This window comes from Lactuca sativa, chromosome 5, assembly GCF_002870075.4.
Source record: "Lactuca sativa cultivar Salinas chromosome 5, Lsat_Salinas_v11, whole genome shotgun sequence".
Classification (NCBI taxonomy): Eukaryota; Viridiplantae; Streptophyta; class Magnoliopsida; order Asterales; family Asteraceae; genus Lactuca; species Lactuca sativa.
In genome coordinates this window covers 137,399,210-137,408,303 of record NC_056627.2, presented here as the reverse complement: position 1 = coordinate 137,408,303, position 9,094 = coordinate 137,399,210, and the positions used below count along the sequence as shown (strand labels likewise).

The 9,094-nt window shown below is 31.0% G+C and overlaps 1 long non-coding RNA gene across 1 annotated transcript; it reads left to right on the top strand.

Moving 5' to 3' along the window:
• Positions 1-359: 359 nt before the first annotated feature.
• LOC122198027 (uncharacterized) lies at positions 360-2,638 on the top strand. The gene is made up of 2 exons (XR_006191834.2): positions 360-1,461; positions 2,361-2,638. It is a non-coding gene; the product is annotated as an uncharacterized LOC122198027 (long non-coding RNA).
• Positions 2,639-9,094: the final 6,456 nt, after the last annotated feature.

Genomic DNA, 9,094 nt, shown 5'->3' with positions numbered 1-9,094 from the left:
ATAGGTATTATTGGGTTCATGTAATGGAGTGGAGTCGGATAATGGTGATGTTAATATCTTACGAGGAAAGATAGTTTAAGAAAATATTACATCTTTAGAAAGAAAGAATGACTTTTGTTCTAGGTCATATAAATACCATCCCTTTTTGCCAAAAGGATAACCGACAAACAAGCACCTACGAGATCGAGAAGCAAAATTTTCCCCTTTATGTTCTTAATAATGAGCATAACACAAACATCAAAATGTATATATGTTATCACTGGTTGGAGGTTTACCATACAAAACCTCATATGGAGTTTTCCCTTTTAAGACAGGAGTGGGTGTGCAATTAATCAAATAACAGGAAGTGAGGAAACTCCCCAAATATGATTGTTAAATTTCCTTGAAATAACAAAACCCTGGCTACATTCGATATATGTTGGTGTTTTCGTTCCACACGACCATTTTGTTGTGGAGTCCCTACACACGAGGTTTCAAACACAACACCATTTTCTGAAAAATAAAGTTGGAGAGCATTGATTTTTGTCTAGTTATCACTACATACAACTTTAACATTCTTGTCAAATTGTCTTTTAACAAAGGGCAAAAAAGTTAATCATAGTTTGTGGAATAGCAAAAATACCCGTACAGCTCTCGAAAATCATCCGCAATTGTTAGTAAACAAGTATCAGTCTGTTACAAAGTCATATACCCATCTATTGTATCTAACCTGAGATAAATTACAAATCAAAGGTTTTTAATCCCATAAAATAACTATTCAAATCCATTTTCGCTTGCTTATCCTACTGGTCACATGGAGGTCGTCGAGTCGACGAAACAGGATGAAGAAGGCGCAAGCAGGAGGTCGGAGGCCGTTCTGTGAAAATAAGCCACTGGTTGATCCGTTAAATCCGAAATCAAAGAGGTTTGATTCTGCTTTTGCAAACACACAGAGATAAGATATATAGAAAGGGTAACCGATAAGTTTTATTTTTTTGACTCTAGATAGAGTAGGGATGTTCATCTACAACGGCGTGGTGCCATTGACACAAATGCCAACCTAGATTTATTCTTCAACAATTAATTCTTTGCCTATGAAATTATAGTATTAAGGAAAGGTATCATAGAGAAGGGAAAAAGGAAAGTAAAAAAAGAAAAGAAAAAAAAAGAATGTCGTCGGTGAACCTTCACCGTTGAAGATTGTCGGCGATGGAGATATTGGGTACAAGGCGGTGTTTACCGCCGGCAATACGTGCCACGTAAGAATGTATGCGATAAAAACTCTGACACCTTACCTAAGACCGGGAAGTAGATGGTCAAAAGGAAATGATGACAACAAATTAGCTATAATTTGTTTGGGGAAGCTACGTATGAATCGAGATATTAGCTGAGATCTTAGGATTAACTTTGACACGTTCATGGATTAAAAAGATCAGGTCGAAAATACAAGAAATAAGGGCATCTAGGCTGAAGGGCATGAAGGTACGGTGATTGTTTTGTTAATAATAAAATTGTGACATATATATATATATATATATATATATATATATATATATATATATATATATATATATATATATATATATATATATATATATATATATATATATATATATATATATATATATATATATATATATAGGGTTAGGTTCATTTGAGACCACTTATATTTTGTGAGACCGTGAGACGCATTTGTTTATTTTTTTTATTTTTTTTATTTTTTTTTAGTTAATTCATGTTCCGAAAATAATATTTAAAAAAAGAAATTTTTGATTTTTCCATTTGTTTTGCATTTTAAAATTATTTTTAGAATATGTACAGTGTAATATTCTATTTAGAATATTTCACATATTTTTCAAAAAAAAAAGAATTTTTTTTTTATTTTTTTTAATTTTTTTTTAAATTTTTTTAGTTAATTCAAGTTCCGAAAATAATATTTAAAAAAAGAATTTTTAGATTTTTCCATTTATTTTGCATTTTAAAATTATTTTTTAGAATATGTCAGTGAAATATTCTATTTAGAATATTTTACGTATTTTTCAAAAAAAAAAACGGAATTTTTTTTATTTATTTTTATTTTTTTTATATTTTTTTTATATTTTTTTTAGTTAATTCAAGTTCCGAAAATAACATTTAAAAAAAGAATTTTTGGATTTTTCCATTTATTTTGCATTTTAAAATTATTTTTAGATTTGGTCTCACGGTCTCACAAAATTATAATGGTCTCAAATGAACCTGAACCTATATATATATATATATATATATATATATATATATATATATATATATATATATATATATATATATATATATGCGTCATGAAGGATTTTATCATTTTTATCAATTTTTTAGAGCTTATGATTTTATGTAAATAAAAAAAGAAAATCGGATTTCTTCCCAACGATTGAAATGCAAATCCCCAAGATGCAACGATCAAATTTTGGACGGCAGAAACTCATGGTGGCGTTATATTGCTGACAAAAATAGCGTCATGAGCCGCTTTTCACCGGAAGTGAAAGTAGTCACGTGGGATTGTAGCCGGCAAACCCACTACCACACCGTGTGGCCTTATGCATTACTTATTGTAATTTCAATTAAAATGTACTTAAAATTTTAGGAGCAATTAAATGTACCATTCAGTATATTTATTCCTTGTTAATATGTATCTATCATTCACATAAATAGTTAAATCGGGGGTATAATATTATTCCACTCACATGAAATACACAAAACAGTTTTGGGTATATATAAAATTAGCCAAAGTTTAATATTATTTAATTGAATTTATGTTTTTAGAAAGACAAACTATAGTAGTAGCGACAGACTCGTGCAAAACATCGACAACGTAATAATTCTTGACGGTTATTAATTCATTTTGATAACCATGGGCAGATCTTAAATAGGAATAGGGGGCTCTCCCCCCCAAATACACAAAACAGTTTGGGGGTATATATAAAATTAGCCAAAGTTTAATATTATTTAATTGAATTTATGTTTTTAGAAAGACAAACTATAGTAGTAGCGACAGATTCGTGCAAAACATCGACAACGTAATAATTCTTGACGGTTATTAATTCATTTTGATAACCATGGGCAGATCTTAAATAGGAATAGGGGGCTCCCCCCCCCCCCCCCCCCCCCCCCCCCCCCCCCCCCCCCCCCCGATTTTTTTGGTAGAAATAGTCCCTATACTTTAATTTTATACATATTAGGTTTAAAAATATAAAATTTTGATTATGCTCTTCTGTTCACTAATTTTTATACAAATTATATTTTCGGCCCCTAAAGAAAAGATTGAAGCTCCGCCACTGTTAATGACAGAGTATGCTGAGATGAATAGCATAATTCAATGAATAGCAACTGATTTTATTTCGACATGTTATTTTTGACTAAAAGAAAAATATGTTATGATTGATAGCTTTTTGAAAGAATGAATAATAAAGATAACACTTTATTTTGGATTGAAATGAAAATATGTGATGATTTGACAACTTTTTGAAAAAAATGAATTGTGGAGATAGCACTTAAGAATTAAATATGTATATCACTAATCACCTACTGATTTCTTTTACATATTTTGAGGAAACATTGATTAAATAATCTACATAAGAAAGTTAATTTCTTGCAAAAGTTATAATAACGTTTACCATCATTCTCTTTAAAAAAAACCAAAAAAAAAAAAAACAAAAAAAAAAAAAACAAAACAATTAACCATCATTGTATAAACAAATCCTTTGATCATATCTCTACTGTATAATAATCTTATTTTCATTCATTTTGATTCGAAAAGCTATATTAAAACTAGGGTTTAGACCGTCCGTTCGATGCTGCAGAAGCCCAATATGTTGAAAAACACATCTCGATATGGATAAGGTTTTTGAAAGAAATTTATGCGTGTTGCGACGAAAAACCTTTTTACAAAATGAATCATAAAAATATAAAATAAGGTTTTGAAGCAAAAAAAAATTATATATGGATGATGTATAAAAAATAATGTTTGAAAATGTATCTTAAACATATTAATCATCGTTTAAATAAAAAAGTGATACTAATAAAAATAAAAACTATAAAAACATTTATGTAAGGTACAAAAAATATAGCTTTAAAATATAGTAAAAGATCAAAATTGTAACTTAAAATTACCAATAATTTATGTTTAAAATTTCCAAACACAAAAACTGTTTAATAAAAATTATTTCAGTGTAGAAAATATAAATATGAAATTTTACTATAATAAGAGTCAAACTTGCTATTTTCAAAAAAAAATCCTTATTTTCATTTTATACCAAAAGCTTTACAAACTATAATATGATAAGAATTTAATAATTTTGATTCTAGAAAAAAAAACCAAATGAATAGTAACTTTCACTCGAAGTTGGTATTTAATATATATATATATATATATATATATATATATATATATATATATATATATATATATATATATATATATATATATATATATATATAGAGAGAGAGAGAGAGAGAGAGAGAAGATCAAATAAGAAGGAAATTTTTGGTAGGAAGGTAAGAAGTTTTTTTAATATATATATATATATATATATATATATATATATATATATATATATATATATATATATATATATATATATATATATATATATATATAAAAGAGTGTCTTATCTCTTCTTAAACAGTTTTTAGGTGGCAATTGATTAACTTTTTTCAGCAACGAGGTCGATTAGATTTATTCCGATGAATAGTTTCAAGCCAAAAGGTTTCCATAAAGCAAATGATAAATAATTCATGTTAAATATTAATTGCATTACTTGTTTTTAAAATTATATTATATAGTTAGAACATGTTTAAAATTTATATTATAACTCAAATATTTAATGCACATAATGTGAACAGTTTTTAGGTGGCAATTGAATAATTTTTTTTTAGCAACGAGGATGATTAGATTATTCCGATGAATAGTTTCATTCCGATGAATAATTTATAGCCAAAAGGTTTTCATAAACCAAGTGACAAATAATTCACGTTAAATATTAATTGTGTTACTGTTTTAAATTTTAAATTATATAGTATCATTATAATAGTTTTTCTTATATTATTTCAAGCCATATTAATGTTTTTTCGTTGGTAATCATTGTGTATTATTATCTTATATGAGAAAGTTATTATTATGTTATAAAAATATGTTAAGTTATTAAAAAAATTAGATAACACGTCCATTTCATCCATATATAATGGTGTACTCAGGCCGGCTCACCAAACAAATACCGATCCAGGTAACAAAATTTCGACTCGAGCAAGAGTCGTCTCCAAGAGAGAACAAAAAAGACAGAGATGTCTAAAATCTACCCATAAGCCAAAACCAATGTATATCGGGAAAAGACCTTATAAAAATGACATATCGTAAGAAAAGTTCAAATTACAGATTACGACAATAAACACATGACCTCGCATAAATTACGACAATAAACACATGACCTCGCATAAACCTATATCCAGACGCCTATAAAAAGTCGATCCTCCCAGAAGGAATGGTAAGTTCTTATTTTGACTCAAGTGGAACTCTAGTGATTTTATATAATCGACATCTAATTTAGGCATCAGAGAGCAATATCGGGGTCCAACCCTAAATATCTCTTTCTAACCAATTGTTGTCCACCTTTGCAACATGTCTTATAGATTTTCACATTAGAAGAGGATCTTCTCATCTAACCTACAAGCATCTAGAAGGTAAAGTAGCAATATTGGTGCAATCAGTGTTGTAATACTGAGCAACACATAAACAAAACCAATGACCAAGCTGCACGAGCAATCCAAATAAGAATATCAAAACCAAAACCGACAAGGATATCAATACAAGCCAAAACTAAACTTCACAAAGGCAAAATAGTCCACATGATCACGCAAACGATGGGGGCAAGTCCATCTAACTCGTTTGTGCAACAACAAAGCTATGTAACACCCGTTTTCTAGTTTGGATAAGCTAAAGACTTAGTGGGATCAAATATGAGGTTCTTGAAAAAAAAAACCTTGTGCCATGACATGGGATATGGGTTACCATGATGTGGAAATAGTTGTATAAGCGCACATTAGTTTTGTATGCTATGACGTGACAAGCTTATGGTCACAACGTGATGGCTGCCTGAAGGCTTAGCCATAATTATAGGTTTGTGCCCCTATTTAAGGGAAGTGAGGGCTAGGGTTTGCACACCCTCAACCTGCATCACCTCCCTTTCACCCTCTAAGTGGTGGGTTTTCTACGCATCAAATACACTCAAAACTAGGTAGCAGAAAAATCAAAAATACAATATACCTAATTATACATGCACCCTAGGATTTATGGTTTCATACTAATTACATCCACCCTAGAAAATGAAAATAAAAAGGAAGAATCACATACCACTTTTTATAGCCAAAGACCTTCTTCCTTGAGCTCTCATGTGTGCCATCTTGTTTGGATGAAAACGACCCAAACCAGAATCCCTCTCGTAGTTCATACCCACTGAACTCAAAAGAGTAGAATAAAAATAACTAGGAGGCGATGAACTATAAGGATAGTTCGTCCACAAGGAGGGAAAAACAAGTGGCAAAAAATCAAGCCAAGAATGAATCCCTAAGGCCTTATTTATAGCCTTGGATGCTTTCCAGGGGTTATCCTCAAGCCCATGTAGGATGGATAACCCTAAGAACGAAATTCCCTTATCGTAAGGGAATTTTCATCCACCACCCTTCTTTCTATGGCAATGGAATATTCCTGATTAATCAACTATTGATTAATTGATATTTAACTCTTTTATTAATTAAATTGTTAACTAATTCCCAAATTTGTTTTTCCAGTTTGTTTCTAATTAATTATTAAACCATAATAATTAATAAACTAATTCATCTTTTATTTATGCTACATAATTTAAGTCTTGAGGACAACCCAAGAGGACCCTCCTATTATTAGAAATATCACCAATAGTTAATGACCTTAGACATACTTTCCAACAGTCTCTCACTTGGACAAGTCATCAATTATATATATGGTCCAATACTTCCCTAATAATCAACAAAGAGAATTCCATCTAATGCAGCTGCCGAACTCTGATCTAACTAGTTTCAGCTATTAAATAAGTGATCAACTATTCCTTCGTTCTCATGATATATGTATGAATTTGAGACATAGATAATGGTCAATCTTAGAAATCAAGATTATGTTTCCCGATATAGATTTTTGATGACTACATTTGACTACTAAATTGAATACATCAATTTCAGTCAGGGCTTGGCCAAACACTTTAGATGTCAGCACCAAATTATCGAGGGGCCCATAGATATCGCTTCTCTTATTAAGGTAGAAGGAAGAAATAAGCTTTGACTATATAATTTTTATCTACTTCATGATGTCACACATAGACATACTGTTTATCACTACTAGTTACAGACAGCGTTGGAGTAGACTAATGCATAACATAATCATAGAGGAAAACGCCACATGTATATATGTTTGAAGAATAGAAGATGTTATCGTCTTAGAATTACTTGTGACTAGATCCGTGAAGTAATCTCTAAACGTGGGTTGGTCCAATACTTAAATCTCTATTAAGTACTCATGAATGTTAGCGTAATCTCTATGATGTGTCTATTCACTATGAACAATCCACTAATACTCATGATAGCCTTGAATCACTACTTACTTCCAAAAGTATGACCGACTGTGGACGTTTGAGTAAATTAATACTCAGGAAGTGGGTTCCGAACATCCAAAAGGAGAACACACCAATAAGCTAATCGAAATGGGCAAACTCCATCATATATTAAGATCTCCACCTAATAATCTCCAAATCGAATTAACACTTATATTGCTTTAAGTTCTCAGGTTCAAAACAAACTAAACTAAGTGTGTTCAAGCAATTTCATCTTTCAAATCTAATGCCTCTCGACTTTGTCTGACCGTCAGACTTGTATCTGTGACATTGGCTTATTGAACCGATCGATAAGATTATCTTTCGGTATGATTCAATGACTATGATGTCATCACATTTAATTCACTATCAAATGTGTTGATACTTACCAAGTATGTGTCATGTGAGATTATGTGACTTGGTATCCATACCCGAGGTAAGTTCATCATTATAGTCACCTTGTCTTCTTTGCAGTTTGACCAACTGCAATATACTCTATGTTTGTCCACTCTAGTGTATTTCCTAATACCATTCCAAGCTAATACTTCACCATTCAGAAAAGCACGAATTCCGACTGTGAACAAAATTGTGTTTATTAGTATGGAAATCAGAACCAGTGTAACCTTCACATTAATCTTTGCCATATTAAATCATATAATTTCCTCTGTCCTCCTAGGACACTTAGTAATGTTCTTGATCTATATTCATTGATTCTTGCTACATTCATCTAATCCAACTTGTCATGCTCAAGGCATACTAGTCATCAGATCTGGTACATGTCATGGCATATATGATTAATACTATAGTAGAAGCATGTGGGACACAACTCATAACCTCTAGTCTCAATAATAGAACCAGGACATTAGCATTGCTTAATGTTATGCCATATTTTAATAACCACGAACTCCTTTTTGAGTTTTGCATGTCGAGTTTCCTTAAGATTCGATGTACTTAATCTAACGAATCACTTTCATCTATCTCCATAGGTCCTTATTGTTGGGTTTTGAGCATTCTAACACTCCTAAGTGTACATGCAACCCTAAATACCTTGGATCTATGTTTTCTCTATTATACATGCAAATATGAACTTCCAAGGTATTATCCTAATCTAGCATACAAAACAATGAATATAACAAGATAGAATACATACCTCTTTGATGTAGAATGTCCTCATGAAGCTTGAGTGCCTATTGCCCCAAGTGTGACACCTCAAATGGTTCACACAACACCAAATACACTTGGAATGACTTGAGAGAAATCTACACCTCATGAAATCGGCTAGCCCTTCTTTTACACACACTAGTGACCGATTTTGGTGAATAATATGATGCTTATATAGTGTGTTACAATTAGGGTTACACCATGTAAACCCTAATTGTCATGACCTTTCATTTTCATGACCCATGGGTTATGTAACCTCCATGGAGCATCCTATGGGTTTAACCCAACTTGATTATCCATGGAGCTTT